Source organism: Sceloporus occidentalis, unplaced genomic scaffold (assembly GCF_023333645.1).
Source record: "Sceloporus occidentalis isolate IW3139 unplaced genomic scaffold, rSceOcc1.0.p SCAF_4, whole genome shotgun sequence".
Lineage (NCBI taxonomy): Eukaryota > Metazoa > Chordata > Lepidosauria > Squamata > Phrynosomatidae > Sceloporus > Sceloporus occidentalis.
Genome location: NW_028316984.1, coordinates 171,084,820 through 171,100,976, shown reverse-complemented (window position 1 = coordinate 171,100,976; position 16,157 = coordinate 171,084,820). Strand labels below are relative to the sequence as shown.

The following is a 16,157-nucleotide window of genomic DNA, read 5'->3' as shown; positions in this document are numbered from 1 at the left end:
GTGATCTTTTTGCAGGGTTTGGCCCACGATACTTCCTGCAGTCAAATTATCACATTTGTTTACCATCTCTATAGACTTGACCACATGCGTTAAAAAGCAGAATTTTAACAGGATAAAAGTATCTTCAGCCAGTACTTAACTCATGACATTATGTCTGTCCTTCTACTGCCCTGCATTCATTAATGTAGTGCATCTTTTCATTGACAGGCAAATCCCAACAACAGGCTCTCAAACTCCATATTATAGTATAGGTGTAAAAAGCCTCTTCACTTCAGTCGGTGGTGTCACTAGGTTTGGTGTCACCAGATGTAGCAACTCATGGTGTAACTCCCCTCCCCATGGACTTGTGCCTGTCATTTTTTAAAATTATCTTTATATTGTTTGCATACTTGTTGTGTTTTTGCCATAATTATGCAAACACAACAAAATGAAAAATAAATAAACCAACAGCCACAGAGTTATCCTGCTTTGAAACAGAGGGTGGGAGGGGGAGAAAGGGGGAGAGGAGGAGAATCAGATGCCCTCATGGCACTGGCATCTATAATGCCAGAATTAAGGCAAAGAGTTTTGTCATACCTGGCAGCAGGAGGGGGAGATTTCAAAGAATTGTGCAAAAGAAGAGAGATGTGATAAAAAAAAAAATATTCTAAGTGGTATGTTCCCGTTTCCTTTCATAACAAGATTGCTGAGAGATATGAGGCTAGTGTGGTAATGTCTTATGTGATTAATTAATTAATAAGACACACATAATTAATAAAATTGATAGGCAATTTTAGCCTCAGGGCTTTAACACACTGCATTTTTTAAAAACACATAAATAATCATGCAATAAAATGAATTAAAAACCTTCCACATTAATGCTTCCAGCATGCAGCCACCCACAGTGGTTTGTGTATCTATATGATCACCTGTGAATTAGTTCATCTTGAGACTTTTTTCTGTTTTGCAAATTACATTTTCCTTAAGATTTTCTGCAATTTCATTCAAATTGCATGAAGAAGAAAGAATGAATCCATGAAAAAAGTTTGTTTCTGAAGGTCTTATGAAGGGCTAGATTAAGTGTCCTCACACTCTTTCCTTAAATTGTCTCAGAGTCCACACACATTCCCCAAACTTAGTTGTTGAAGGGCTTCCTTGTTGTTTTTAAAATCATTTTCATTCTCTGAAAAAGTTAGATTTTCACATTGGTGAAAGTGATGGGAGCATAGTGGGATGCTTCCATCGCTATCACACAATTGCACAAAGATTTTCAGACGACATCACAATAATCACATTATTATTCCTTGAATAAAGAGGAATTCTAGTGCTGCTTTTCATTCATGGGAACGTTGTCTGAAAATCTTCGTGCAATTGCATGACAGAGGTTGAACTGTATAAGCAGTTTGGTTAGCCAATGCCTAGATCCCAGGCAGTATGTTCCACAGCTGTGCTCCTTCTGATGTCTTGATTTCAGCCTCTTACCTTGTCTGGGGGGAATGGCCTGGGCCTCCACCTTTCCTCAAGCTCTTCTTTTTTCTCTGAACCTGATCATCTGCTAAACAGAAGGAGGTGTTGGCTGGCTATCAGGTGTCTGTTGTGACTCCTCCAAAGATAAGTCTAGTTCATCTTTCAAAGAAGATGAACACTCAAGGAACAGCATGACACAGAGGTATGCAGTATAGGGATGAAAAGAAAATGAAGGGAGTATTCAGTGAAATAAAGTCTGTACATGTGTGGCAATAGTTCTGGCCACTCAAGGCTTCTGTTCATATAGAAGAGCACAACCTCTGTGTTCACAATGGATTCCTTTCCTGCTGTTTCTGAATCTATGACTTTTAGGGATTTGTCCAGGTGATATTTTGAAAGGAGAGATATGAGTGTTGGGCATAATCCTTCTCATGTCACTCTATGTACTAAAATGCTGTCTTTGCACACAATGTTAGAGACTTTCTGTTCATACTTTTCATTTCTCCCTCTTGGTGAAGCAATAGCTCTTTTACTTAAAAAGGTAAATGAATGTCTAGTCATAACTGACAGTGCTCATCTCCATTACTAAGCTGAAGAGTTAGCATGACTTCATGGAACACTGTTCCATGTACCACTGAAGTGGTACTTATTTATCTATTTGTATGTGCATGCTTTTGAACTGCTAGGTTAGAAGAAGCTGGGACTAGTGATGAAAGCTCATTCTGTCCTACTTCACCTGGGCCTCAAACCACCAACCTTCTGACCTTATGATAATCAGAATAGGTATTTTAACCACTAAGCCACCATATCCCTTAGCTTTTACTTATCCTGACACCAATCCTGGGTGGCAGATCAGATTCAGGTAGATAGACTGGACCAAGAAAGCAGGCACCAACACATTTGAATTGTTCTGAATTATGATTTAAAGGTTATTATGGATGGAAATCAGAATTGGCTACTGTGCCAAAACTGTAAATGTTAATCTTCCATCAATCTCTTTTCTATAGTACACCACTGGAGCCTCTTAAACATGCAGCTTGGGGTGGTTCTTTGACATTTATTACAGTGTTTTGTTGTTCTCATTACTAACACACCTGCCATTACTTTGCTGTAATTTTATTAGCTGGGATGGGATTGGAGGCAAACCAAACTCTTTGTAAAGGCTGCATTATTGATCTCATTTAATCATGTCTTTAAAAGAACCATTTATCTGTTCATCCAAGATGTCTCATTCACCACTGAAAGGACAAAGGAAAAGCAGAATAATTAGTTCAAGGGGAGTAAAGGAGTTGAAAACAAAAGAATCACTAATATTAGAGATAATGTCAGAATGGGGACACAATAATTGCCACAAGATTTATATTCTAAGCAACAGCAATGACAGTTTTTCTTTCCTTGCAAACAACAAGGATGATTTGACCTGGGGCCTTAGTATGATCAAAGGTTGAAGGTCCTCTGCCCTGACATCACAGTCTTGAGCTGACTTTCCCCACCCATGGCTAGGGGTCCAAACAGACAGGTCAATATAAAGGCTGCTTCAGGTCACTTTGGAGGTATACTGTTGCCTCAGAAGCTTGCTCAAAAAACCACAGGAGACCAGATTGGAAGAAAGGCCACAACTTTATTAAGCAAACCATTGGAAGGGTTGGCATAAAGCATAAGGTCAGGATCTGAAAATATCAGACAACCCCATGTTTGTCTGTTAGCAAAACCTGGTACCCACCAGGCATTGGGATGACCTAGGGGCTAATGAACACCGCTTGACCGCACCACTGCCATGTGTTCACATATTCTCTAAGCCCCTGGTCACCGGGAGGCGTCCTTGTGTTATGGCCCCCGCAATGGCCATACGCTTGCCCAATTTGCCCCTGGGTCCCTACTGACTCCCAACCCAGAGCTCCGTAGCCCTGGTACCACACCGTGCAGATCCTGGCCTATGCTGCCGCCCCAAAGTTGTGACAGCAAACCCACAAAGAAAGCGGTGGGTGGGAGGGAGAAGCACACAGCCGTCTGCTCCCTTTTAGCTTGGCTCCTTCCCAGCTGGAGCCAAGCGCCGACTGAGGGCCGGAGCCGGCCGCGCAGCCTTATAAAGGCCCCGGCTCCGCCCCCAGATCACCCGATCTGGGAGACTCCTCCTCCAGGGCAGCTAGCCAATGAGCTGCCCTGGAGGACCGGAACTCCCGGACCATAGAGCCCGGCCCCCAGAGCATCGTGGGGTGGGAGCAGCATACTTCCGCCCCACACACCAATCAGGGGCCGGGGCAAGCCCCAGAGGCATCTGGGGCTTGTAGTTCGCGCCGCATCTAGCGGCAAAGTGGCCTGCCTGCCGAACCAGGCGGCCGCTTTTTTAAATGATGCATGCTTTCTAAAAGTCTGAAAGCGATGCTAAAGCCACGCTCCAGTTCTAAGGACTGAAGTGCAGCTTTGGCACAACTTCTGCCCTTTTAAGATGTGTGTGTCATTTAAACAGCATACCTCCAAAGTGACCTGAAGCAGCTTTATTTTGGCCTGTCTCTTTGGGCCCTAGATATTAAAAATAGGGCTAGGTGCATCCACGAATGACATATAGATCCCCCCTTTTCCTCTGTCTGGTCCATGTTTGGTTTTGTCATGTTTGTTTTCTCTATCCCCCCCCAACACACACACACACGTTTGAGCATTGCTTTAATTACAACACCAGCACATTTTTATATGCATATATTTTGAATGCTCACATTTATTTCCATCATTGCATGGATTCTGGAGTGCCAGTTGCATCCAGACAATGAATGGTCTAGGAGATGCATACTGATACAAGCCTATTGAATCTTGGACCAAATTTGGATTCCTTCTTTAATATGCCGAATTATGCCCTTGTACTGGGTTCTCCAGAGAGTATGTTGTCTGTACTTTGCCAGCCCCAGGCTGGGTAGTTAACTGAACATGCCCAGTCCCTCTGCAGACTAAATGTCATTTCTGGACAAATGTTATGATCTACCAGAGTATAGGCACACAGTTTGATAAGTATCAAAGACAACTTCTCAGCCACTTATACAGTTCCTTTTCTTGTCAAAACTCTTTGTAACATGAAACAAAATTTAACATTGAGTTCAAAAGGCAGAAATTCAAACACAGCACAAAAAAAAAATAAGCAGAGTTACAAGCATACAAGTTGAATCTGGAACTATGCTGAATGTAATGGGTTTAGCTGGGCAGGTGAGGGTGAGGAGTGTTGCAATGTTTAAAAGTAGAGACATTGTTCTAATACAATATCTTATTCTTTCATAGGGCAAATGTACAGCTTCTATGCACTGCCAAATCCATTAGTCTTGTCTCACTTTTCCTTCCACCTAATTAGGAAGTCAGATATGTTTAGATACGTGACATTTAGGTATCACATAACAGCAATGGAGAATTTTTCACTTTCCAGGGGAACATCATATGTAACATTCTCACATTTTTTTTAAAATAAAGGTAACCAACTCTGTTCCATTTTCTCAGATCCATCACTAAAAACTTTATTTCTGAAGTTTTGAAGGTTCTATACTGTCAATTAGATATTGCTTTGCCTTCTGTTCTCTTTAAATTGAAATGAGATATAAAGGAATAACTTTTTGAATGGTTTTATTATGTAGGAAAAGAAAACAGAGACTTAAATGTAAGATTTAGGAGCAATTGCTCCATTACCAGAATTATATTCTATTTAAATAATGATAATGTCTTAAAGGGGGGGAAATCCAAGAGACAATTTAAAGGTTTGTTTGCTGCAAGCTTGATTTTAGGTAGTGGAAAGGATACAGTATAAATATGGTGAAATGCAGAAAGAGGTTATTAGTTGAAACCACAAGTACAGTATTTAAAGAGAGATTATAAAACAGTTTCCATATCCTAAAGAAAAAGCAATTGGGGGTTAGACATTAGACTCATTTCATTTATCGACATATCAGCCATCTGCAAATACTCAGTTCAAATCGCTCTCACAAGCTTTTATTTTTTTAAGTGCTTTGCATTTCAGAATGGTATTCTAGTTAGTTTTAAGTAAAAATTGTGATCATAGCTATCCTGGCAATTGATAATTCTTTCTTTCTAGGAAACTGGTGTGTGTGTGTGTGTGCGTGCGTGCATGCGCACATGATAGTTATGGCTAAGTGAATCCAACTGTTTTCATGGGGTTTGCTCCACATATCACTATAACTGTTGGAGCACCACACTACTAGTTACATTTTTCCAGGGTCACGTTGTGAAAGGGGGAATGCAAACAGAATCTGCTATCCCCACCCAGCCCATTTCTCCACTTTTATTCACAACTGCTGTGCCTGCACCTTTTTCCATTTGACACCAATGTTACACCAAAAGTATTCCAGCCCAAATCTAGATACGAATCACAGCAATTATTTTTAGTGTGCACACTCTAAAAGACTGCATCTGTTAAACAAAATACATTTAATTGGAATAAGTTTTATTTTGATGTTGATGCCAGTTGCCTCAGCTGATTGGTTTAGGTCCAGGGTATATGATAGATCATATGTTCCATATTAATCTGTCTATGTCCTGATATCTCAGTCTCACCATCTTCATGCATATATCTGGTGGGACTGGAAGACACAGCATTCTTCGTGACTGTTCCTTAACCATTAAACTCCTATCTGAGGGAGGGTAGAATGGCCCATACTTTCCTCTACATGCAAGTACTTTTTAAAAATATGCTGACAAGATTTTGATAATGTTTATAAAGAAAGATATTTTAATAAGGTGATGTTCTGCTTTTAATTGGACTTCTATTAAACTGCTTTTAATTATTTTTAATTGTATTTTTTCAATTGTTTTAATGATATTGACAGTTCAGTTACAGGTAACAATAACCTTTTGTATGTCTTAACTATATAACAAAATATAACTTAAATTTATTTAATCAATCCAATCAATCAATCAATCAATCAATCAAATTGTAATAATTAAACTAAATTTGTCTTAATTTCTAAATTATTTTGTGTTCCAGATTTTTTGGGAAAGTTGCATCATTGTGATGATCAATACCATGATCACGATCAACAAGATTGTCTGTGCATCATGATATTGCTTGTACTAAAGTAATGTCTGGTTTAATAGTGCAGCTAATTTGATATTAAAAGATAGTTGGCTTCCAGTGTGTCAAATGAAGTCAGAAAATAATGTGTAATATTATTACTGCTGGTGTCAAGGAAGGCCTTTTTGTTTGCAAGATTGAATGTGCACCCCTCAAATGTGACCAGGGGCAGATATCTGTAGATCCCATTTTTGAATTGTATATGTCACTGTGATCAAGCTCCAGATGTTCTCCATCACATTGAAGCTTACCGCACAGGTCTTCAGGGCTGTTCTCAGAGTGGCCTGGCAGGAAACGGAATGACTGGGGGACGGATTTTACTGCACACTCCAGTCCCTCACTCGTTTCGTTCCCCCTCTCTTCTGTTCCCATTCCATTCCAGAGGGAACGCTTTTTGAGAACTGTTCTGAACAGTTCTCAAAAATTCCCTCCTCTGGAACGGATTGAGAACGGAAGAGAGGGGGAACGGAATTAATGAGGAACTGGTGTGTGCGGTAAAATCTGTCCCCCACTCATTCCGCGCTCATTCCTGCTCCTTCCGTTCCGTTTTCAGAACGGACCAAGAATAATAGTGTGGTAAGATTCATTGTATTGCTTTGTCCATTGTATATAATTCTAAGGGGAAAATTGTTAAGAAGGTTATTGGAAATGAATACCCCTTTGAATGGGTTATCATTGGAATACCTATTGGAAGATCTGAACCCACATATAACCAAGTTAATGGCCAATTTTCTAGTGGAGGCAACAAGAATATGGCTTAAATTTGAATAACGATCCTGAGGTTTTATTGTAAATTTTTATTGCAAATTTTATTGTAAATTTTATGTAAATTTTTATTGTAAATGCATGTTGTTTTTCTCTGCCTAATAAAGGTTGACTGACTGACTGACTTATTGGGATTAGTCTCAAAGGTGCTACAAGATCCCTTTGCACACTGGTTTTCCTGACTAACATGGCTCAATGGCATTACTCTCTTTGGTGTCACATGGTTCAGGTTCCTGGAAAGAGCTGTGAGTGGGGGCTGCCTACCATAGGCTGCCTACCGCCCAGCTAGGGGGCTAGCACCACAGCTTCCAGAATTCTCATTCAGGGTTTGGCTTGGTTGCTGAGACAGACTCTAAACAGAAGGCATACATGCACACCCCAGCAGCAGCCACTGCTTATGGGGATGGTGCTGTGGCCCCTGGAGGTCAGGGACTGGCATGCTCCCATGCCAGATGCTGAACAGAAGGCAGTGTCTTCCAGCAATGGTTGCAGCTGAGAAGTCCATGCTGCTGCTTCCAAAGGTCCTGTTCAAGGTCTGGCATGACTGCTGCACCACACAATGAATGGAGACATGGATGTTTATCACACTATGCTCTTAAAGAGCTACTATTCCAGTGTGACTCCTCTAGCAGCCTCCTGTTGCATGCTGGGATTGGCAGTTTTAAGGAGCTGAACTTCTCTGCCTGAGAATTCTAAATACCCCTCCTTAAAACTGCCAATCCCACCATGCAACAGGAGGCAGCTAGAGGAGTCACACTGGAATAGTACCTCTTTAAGAGCATAGTGTGATAAACATCATTGTTTTCCCAGCAGCAGCTGCTGCTGAGGTCCATTCAGGGTGTGACATGGCTGCTAGGCAAGTAAGAAAGGGAAGTGATGCCCTTTCTGATTCACCCACTGGATGTGCCACCCCACTGGGTGTATACCTTCCAGTGTCGTCACTGCATTCAGTCTGCATCCCCTAGTGTTGTCTTTGACACTGAATTGTCTTTGAATTATTGATGAGTGTACACCATTTGGTATGCAGCATTGAGAAACAATACATGCATCTCATAGTACAACATTCTTTCTTCTCAGAAAGAAGCACTGTTGACTTCAATTGGGTTAAAATCAAAGTAAATGTCTGCCCCTGTCACATCTCTGATGAGTCAGATGGATAGTTCATGACTGAATCAATCCCATTTTTTAAGGAAAAGTGGGATAATAATAAAAATAATAATAGGCAGTTCATTTTGTTGGCAAAATATGATTAATTTTTTGTTTTCCTTTGTTTTAGATTAGAGTGGTATTTAAATTATAATTAGAAAGGCACCAGATTGCATCTCAGTCTAGAAACTAAGCAAAGTCAGGCCTGGCTGGTACTCAGAGGGTGACCGTCAAGAAATACCAATTGATGTAGACTAAATATCAGAGGATTGCAATGGCAAACTATCTCTGAGCATTCTTTGCCTAAGACAACTCTATGGAATTCATAACACACACATGAGACCCTGTAAGTTATTCTAAATAGGAAGTAAGCCTTGTGGGAGGTAAATTAGCCCCAAGACCCACCAAGTGCCCTATCCATACTCTAGAGGATAGAATTTTGGCCTTAAAACATAACTACATTCAGCTATAAATCACATTCGGTGCCATTTTGATGAATACCTAAGAAGCCAAACTAACCACAAGCCAAATCCAAAAACAGAGAAGGTATCCTGTTGATTGTGATAACTTAAATCTTATTCTGACCAATTGTTCTGCTGAAATGCCAAAGGCCTCTTATAGAAAAAAATAGAAGAATATTTTGTTGGACAAAAACAAACAAAGTATTCATAAGAATAATTCATTCCAGGATAATAATGCAGAATTTACTAAAGGCCCTGTTCAACTCAAATGTTCAGAGAATAAATGTGGTCAAAATTCTCCTTCAAGAAAGATTTAAAATTGGCTCAGTTTTTCCTTTCAATTCAGGACAAATGACCCATGCATGGGAGTTATATTTTTGGTATAGGGAGTTCACACAGAGAGACACTTGAGTGACCATAACACTGGCCCACATAATAAGCCCATAAGGTAATGTGGCTAGAACATCCTGTAGAAATTATTTGCAGATATAGACAATGTGACCTTCCATTTTTTGTTGGCCAGCAGCTTCCATGAGCTCTTCCCAATGCGGCCCATGGTGAGGAATCTTGGAAGGCCACATACTATTCGCTCTATTTTTAGGATTTGTTGTTGTTTGTTGTTGTGTACTTTCAAATTGTTTGTGACTCAGGTGAACCTACCATGGGGTTTTCTGTGGCTGAGAGTGTGTGACTCACCCAATGTCACCCAATGTCCCCCCCCCCCCCCATGGCTGAGTGGGGAATTGTACCCTGGTCTCCAGGGCTGTAGTTCTTTGCTCAAACATTCAAACAGTCTTAAAAATATTTGATCTATGTGTACACACATACAAATCAAGCCCAAGCCAAGAGAAAGCATTCATGTTTACATACCCTTCAATTGTCCGAGTTTGGCAGGGACAATTCTGATTACTCTTCTGTCATTTTTACTTTTTCAGTGGCTTTTAAAATGTTTCAGTTTCTCTCCTCCTCAAACTTTCCCCTTTGTCCTCAGCTTATTTACATTGCTGCAAATAAAATATATTAATGCAGTTTGACATCACTTTAACTGCCATGGCTCATACTGCTGGAGTTTGGTCTCAGAAGGTTTTCTGAATGGTAAATAATTGAATATATAATATTTTACATATGTATATGCCTTTTCTTGTTCACATTTGAGAAATCTGTCATGTGCCATCAAGTTTTTTTTCCTCTAAAGATTTCTTCCCTCCTTCCACATGGCAAAAAGATTTATAAACTGTATTCTCATTATTAAGTCTAAAAACAAGGTGTTTTTAGAAATGTTTGTTCAAAAATAGTGTGGTAAACACTGTGAAATACATTTTTGCACCATACAACTCAAAGGATGCACTCCGCCCCCCCCCCCAAGAGTATGCCATAAGAAGTTGTTTCCAATTTATTCTACTATAATTGTGGGTCTTTCCATGTCTTGATATTCCTGAGCAGTGCTAATAATCTGAGCACAATTTGATTTTCAAAATATTGGCATGTATGACTGAAATAAACATGATGTTAGCTAAGAACATTGCCAACAAACCAGTAGATGGAAAGTTTATAATACAAATGTGCGATAATATGATGTCATGTTCCAGAACAATTTCTTTTTCTCTCTCTATAAACATGCATTAAGCAAGAATCAGACAATGTATTAGTAGTTTATACAAAAGGCAAAACAGAACATTCTAGAATGTCATACCCACATCAAGAATGCCGACTAAACATTATCTTCTGTAGCAGCTCATTTAGAAGTGACATTTCAAACTCACTGAACTCATTCACTCTTTGTATATTAACTGGGGAGGGGGATATAATTTAAATAAATCCATTTATGGCCATTTCCCCTGACAGAACTTTGCGTATTGAATATATACTAGATGTGCATTGAAGCATTGTGCTTTCATTGTTTCTGGAGGCCAGGATATGATTGGCAGTGGATCGAGATGCAATGAATATTTGCATGTGGTACTTCTTGGAATGGAAAGGGAGGTAAAAAGAAACAACTATCTTCCAAAAATGTAGCTTTTCTGTATTATTTCAACTCATTTTGAAAAATCCAGCACACACCCACACACACACACAACATGATCTGAAGAAAAGAAACAAGTGTAACTTGCACAGAAATTATCCCATGTTATTTGTCTATCTAACTCCAAGATTGTTTTTGTCACTCAAGACATCATGCAGGACCCAATACACAGGACTTTATCACACAGGGGGCTTCTCATGAGTAAATTGCCATGAAATTGTTAGAAACTGTAAAAGAAGCATAACTGGGGTTCACACCCTGTGTGCTTCTCCCAGGAGTAAATCATCATGGAACTGTCGGGGCTCGCTTCTTCCCTGGAGCCACCATTTGACAATAACAGAAGATCCCGTTATTACCAAATAGAAAAGGGGAAGGCGCTGAAGAGAAGGGGGAGGAGGAAGGAGAAGCGTCGGGACCTGTATGGCGGCCGGAGGACACAGGGTACGAGGGAGAGATAGAAGCAAGGGTGAGTGAGGCATTGGCCGCAGAGATTAACAGGCTACATTTCAGGGGCTTGCGGAGTGGCCCAGGACGGCGGTCGGAGGGACGCCTCCCTCCAGAGAAGTGGTGGCCTGTACACCCTACCGGGAACGACCCTGAGCCATATCAGTCCCGGCCAGTGCTTCACCCTGGTCCTCGGTTATTGTGGGACATTCGAGGTAGGTGCTGGCCTGTAGGTAGGAGGGGACCTCCCAGCCCACAGCAAGACAACCGCACCGCCCACGAGGACGCGGGAACCGAGGAGACCTAAGTCACGTGGTCTTACTCCGGACTCTAAGTTTGTTTGGAGGACTTTCAATTTCAAGTTTGCAAGGCGCGGTGGAAAGAACCAGCCAATTGTTTGCGGTTTAGTTATTTTGTTGTTATTAAAGTTACTTGCAGCATATTACTGTCTCCGGTTTTGAGTTATGGAACCCATGGGACCGCCTCCTCCTCCTGAAGGGACTCGGGGCCCGGCGACAGCCCCTTAAAAAAACTATGGATTCCAGCCATGATAGCCTTCGACTTCACAAACATTGGAAAATTGGTTAGAAAATGAGTTTCTTGAGTACCAGCTAATCTTGACAAGGAAACTCCACGTAAGGTGAGAATCTCAACAGTTCACGACTTATTTTGTGTAAAGAAATGTAGTTTTCTTTGCACATAAAAAATGTTTCTGAAAAAATATTCCAGAAAAATTGTAGAAAACTACATTTCTGTCCATAAATATTATCTTTGCACTTCTTCTTTTTGCAAGGAACTTATTCTCCAAACAAAATGCCATTTTCTGTCCAAATAACAGTGCATGCTATGGTTTTGTTATGCACGGAATTCCTGAACTGCGAGTAGTCTTCATAAGATGTGGTGTTTTCTGTGCTCGCTTCGGCAGCACATATACTAAAATTGGAACGATACAGAGAAGATTAGCAAGATGTGGTGTTTTCAATTTCTTGCAGGGGGAAAGGGGTTAAAATGATTTATTCTTGCCTTTAAGTAGAACCTTTATGAAGCTTTAGAACTTTACTTTTCAATGAGGTGGGAAGATATTGCATTTTTTTTCAGAGATAGAGCATTATTATTTCTGATACTAAACCACCACAGTAACTTTTGAATTATTGGACAATGAACTTTTCTGTTTCACTGTTGTTTATTATATATTACCATAAAGGAACTCATAGACACCAGATATTTCTTTTCCATTGAAAGTCCTTACTTCATGCAATTCCATGGTCATAGAATCATAGAATCATAGAATTGTAGAGTTGGAAGAGACCACTAGGGCCATCCAGTCCAACCCCCTGCCATGCAGGAAATCCAAATCAAAGCATCCCTGACAGATGGCCATCCAGCCTCTGTTTAAAGACCTCCAAGGAAGGAGACTCTATCACCTTCCGAGGAAGTGCATTCCACTGCCGAACAGCCCTTACTGTCAGGAAGTTCCTCCTAATGTTCAGGTGGAATCTCTTTTCCTGTAGCTTGCATCCATTGTTCCGGGTCCTGTTCTCTGGAGCAGCAGAAAACAAGCTTGCTCCCTCCTCAATATGACATCCTTTCAAATATTTAAACAGGGCTATCATATCACCTCTTAACCTTCTCTTCTCCAGGCTAAACATCCCCAGCTCCCTAAGTCGTTCCTCATAGGGCATGGTCTCCAGACCCTTCACCATTTTTGTCGCCCTCCTTTGGACACGCTCCAGTTTCTCAATGTCCTTTTTGAATTGTGGCGCCCTGAACTGGACACAATATTCTAGGTGGGGCCTGACCAAAGCAGAATACAGTTGCACTATTACTTCTCTTGATCTAGACACTGTACTTCTATTGATGCAGTCTAAAATAGCATTGGCCTTTTTAGCTGCCGCATCACACTGTTCACTCATGTTCAACTTGTGGTCTACTTGGACTCCTAGATCCCTTTCACACGTAGTTTCATTCAGCCAGGTGTCACCCATCCTATATCTGTGCATTTTATTTTTCCGCCCTAAGTGCAATACCTTACATTTCTCTGTGTTGAATTTCATTTTGTTAGCTTTGGCCCAGCTTTCTAGTCTATTCAGGTCATTTTGAATCTTGATCCTGTCCTCTGGGGTATTAGCATTCCCCCTAATTTGGTGTCATCTGCAAATTTGATAAGTATGCTCCCAATTCTGTCATCCAGGTCATTGATAAAGATGTTGAATAGCACTGGGCCCAGGACAGAGCCCTGTGGGACCCCACTGGTCACTTCTCTCCAGGATGAAAAGGAGCCATTGTTGAGCACCCTTTGGGTTCGGCCGGTCAACCAATTACAGATCCATTTAACAGTTCCTTTGTCTAGCCCACATTTTACAAGCTTGTTTGCAAGAATGTCATGGGAAACCTTGTCAAAGGCCTTACTGAAATCAAGATATACTATATCCACAGCATTCCCTTCATCTACGAAGCTGGTAATTTTGTCAAAGAAAGAGATTAGATTTGTCTGGCATGACTTGTTTCTCTGAAACCCATGTTGACTTTTTGTGATTATGGCATTGCCTTCTAGATGTTCACAGACTCTCTGTTTAATGATCTGCTCCAGAATCTTTCCTAGAACTGATGTCAGACTAACTGGACGATAATTGTTGGGATCCTCTTTTTTCCCCTTTTTGAAGATGGGGACAACGTTTGCCCTCCTCCAGTCTGCTGGGATCTCTCCTGTTCTCCAGGAGTTTTCAAATATGATTGCCAATGGCTCCGATATTACTTTTGCCAGTTCTTTTAATACCCTTGGATGGAGTTCATCTGGTCCCGGAGACTTAAATTCATTTAGATTAACAAGGTGTTCCTCTACTATCTCTTTACTTATTCTGTGCTGAAATTCCCCTATTCTGTCCTCTGCTCCATTATCCTCAGGTTGAGCACCCTTTGCCTTTTCTGAGAAGACTGAGGCAAAGAAGGTGTTGAGTAATTCTGCCTTTTCTCTATCTCCTGTTAGCATTTTGCCATCTTCTCCACGCAGTGGCCCTACCGTTTCCTTCTTCTTCCTCTTGCTGCGGACATATCCAAAAAAGCCCCTTTTATTGTTCTTAACCTCTCTAGCAAGCCTGAGTTCATTCTGCGCTTTAGCTTTTCTGACTTTACCCCTACACATGCCTGCTATTTCTTTGAATTCCTTTTTCGTGATTTCCCCCTTTTTCCATTTCTTATACATGTTCCGTTTCAAACTTAGCTTGGTTGAAAGTTCCTTAGTCATCCATCCTGGTTTCTTGAGACACCTCCCGTTTTTCTTTCTCACTGGAACTGTTTGAAATTGTGCCTTCAGTATCTCCCTTTTGAGAAAGTCCCATCCGTCCTGAACTCCTTTATCTTTTAGTATTTCTGACCATGGAATCGTCCTCAATACTTCTCTAAGTTTACTGAAATCCGCTCTCCTAAAGTCTAGGATGCGTGTCTGACTCTGCCTGGCTTCTCCTCTCCATTGTATAACAAACTCCAGGAGAACATGGTCGCTTCCACCTAAGGATCCCACCACTTGCACCCCATTAACCAAGTCATCCTTGTTGGTTAGGATCAGATCTAAAATAGCTGACCCCCTTGTTGCCTCTTCCACCTTTTGGACCATGAAATTGTCTTCCAGGCAAGTGAGGAATTTGCTAGACCTTGAGGATTTTGCTGAGTTTGACTTCCAGCAATATCAGGATAGTTGAAGTCGCCCATCACTACTACATCTCTCTTTTCTGACTGTGTGGTCATCTGTTCTAGAAAGATATCATCCAATTCCTCAGTCTGACTTGGGGGTCTGTAGTAGACTCCCACCGTAACACCCTTGTTGTTTCCCTCCCCTTTGATTCTTATCCAGATGCTCTCCACCTGGCTTCCATGATTGATGTCCAGGATCTCTTCACTGGTGTAAATATCTCTGACATGTAGTGTTATTCCTCCTCCTTTCCTGTTTGGCCTATTTCTCTTAATAAGGTTATACCCCTCTATTTCCACATTCCAATCATGAGACTCATCCCACCAGGTTTCAGTGATGCCTATTATATCATATTTGCTTTGTTGTACTAGGAGTTCGAGTTCATCTTGCTTATTTCCCATGCTCTGTGCATTAGTGTAGAGACATCGCAGACCATGGTTCCCTTTTACTTGCTGCCTGTGCAAGTTTTTTTTGCCTCCCACTGCTGGGTCCTTGCACTGTTTGCCTTGTTTCCTCTATGTCAGTTTGACTATTTTCGCCATCCCTTTCGCCTTCCTTAATATTGTCTCCCTTCCCCTCGGAACTCAGTTTAAAGCTCTCCTGATCAAGTTCTTGAGACTGTTGGCAAAAACATTTCTTCCAACTGGAATGAGATGTAACCCGTCCGTTGCAAGAAGTCCCTCCTCATGGAACCACAGCCCATGATCGAAGAATCCAAATCCTTCTCGGCGGCACCATCTGCGAAGCCAGTTGTTCACATCTGCTATTTTCCTCTCCCTTCCTGGACCATGCCCTTCAACTGGCAGGAGAGACGAGATGACAACCTGTACATCCATTCCTTTCAGCTTCCTACCAAGCGCCTCGTAATCCCTTTTGATGTTCTGAATGCTGTGTCATGCAGTATCATTAGTTCCCACGTGGACCAAAAGGAAGGGGTATTGGTCAGTAGGCTTGACCAGTCTTGTCAGCCTCTCTGTCACATCACGGATCTTTGCACCTGGAAGACAACACACCTCTCGAGACATCTTGTCAGGCCTACAAATCACTGCTTCTGTACCCCTCAGCAAGGAGTCCCCCACTACGACCACACGCCTCCTCCGAGGCTTAGCAGCGACTGTT

General features: G+C 41.4%; 2 pseudogenes; both read left to right on the top strand.

The window, feature by feature from the left end:
* LOC149315014 (cytochrome P450 2C8-like) overlaps positions 1–16,157 on the top strand; it is an 82,903-nt pseudogene that overhangs the window by 31,625 nt on the left and 35,121 nt on the right.
* Positions 12,260–12,317, top strand: LOC149315015 (U6 spliceosomal RNA; annotated as a pseudogene).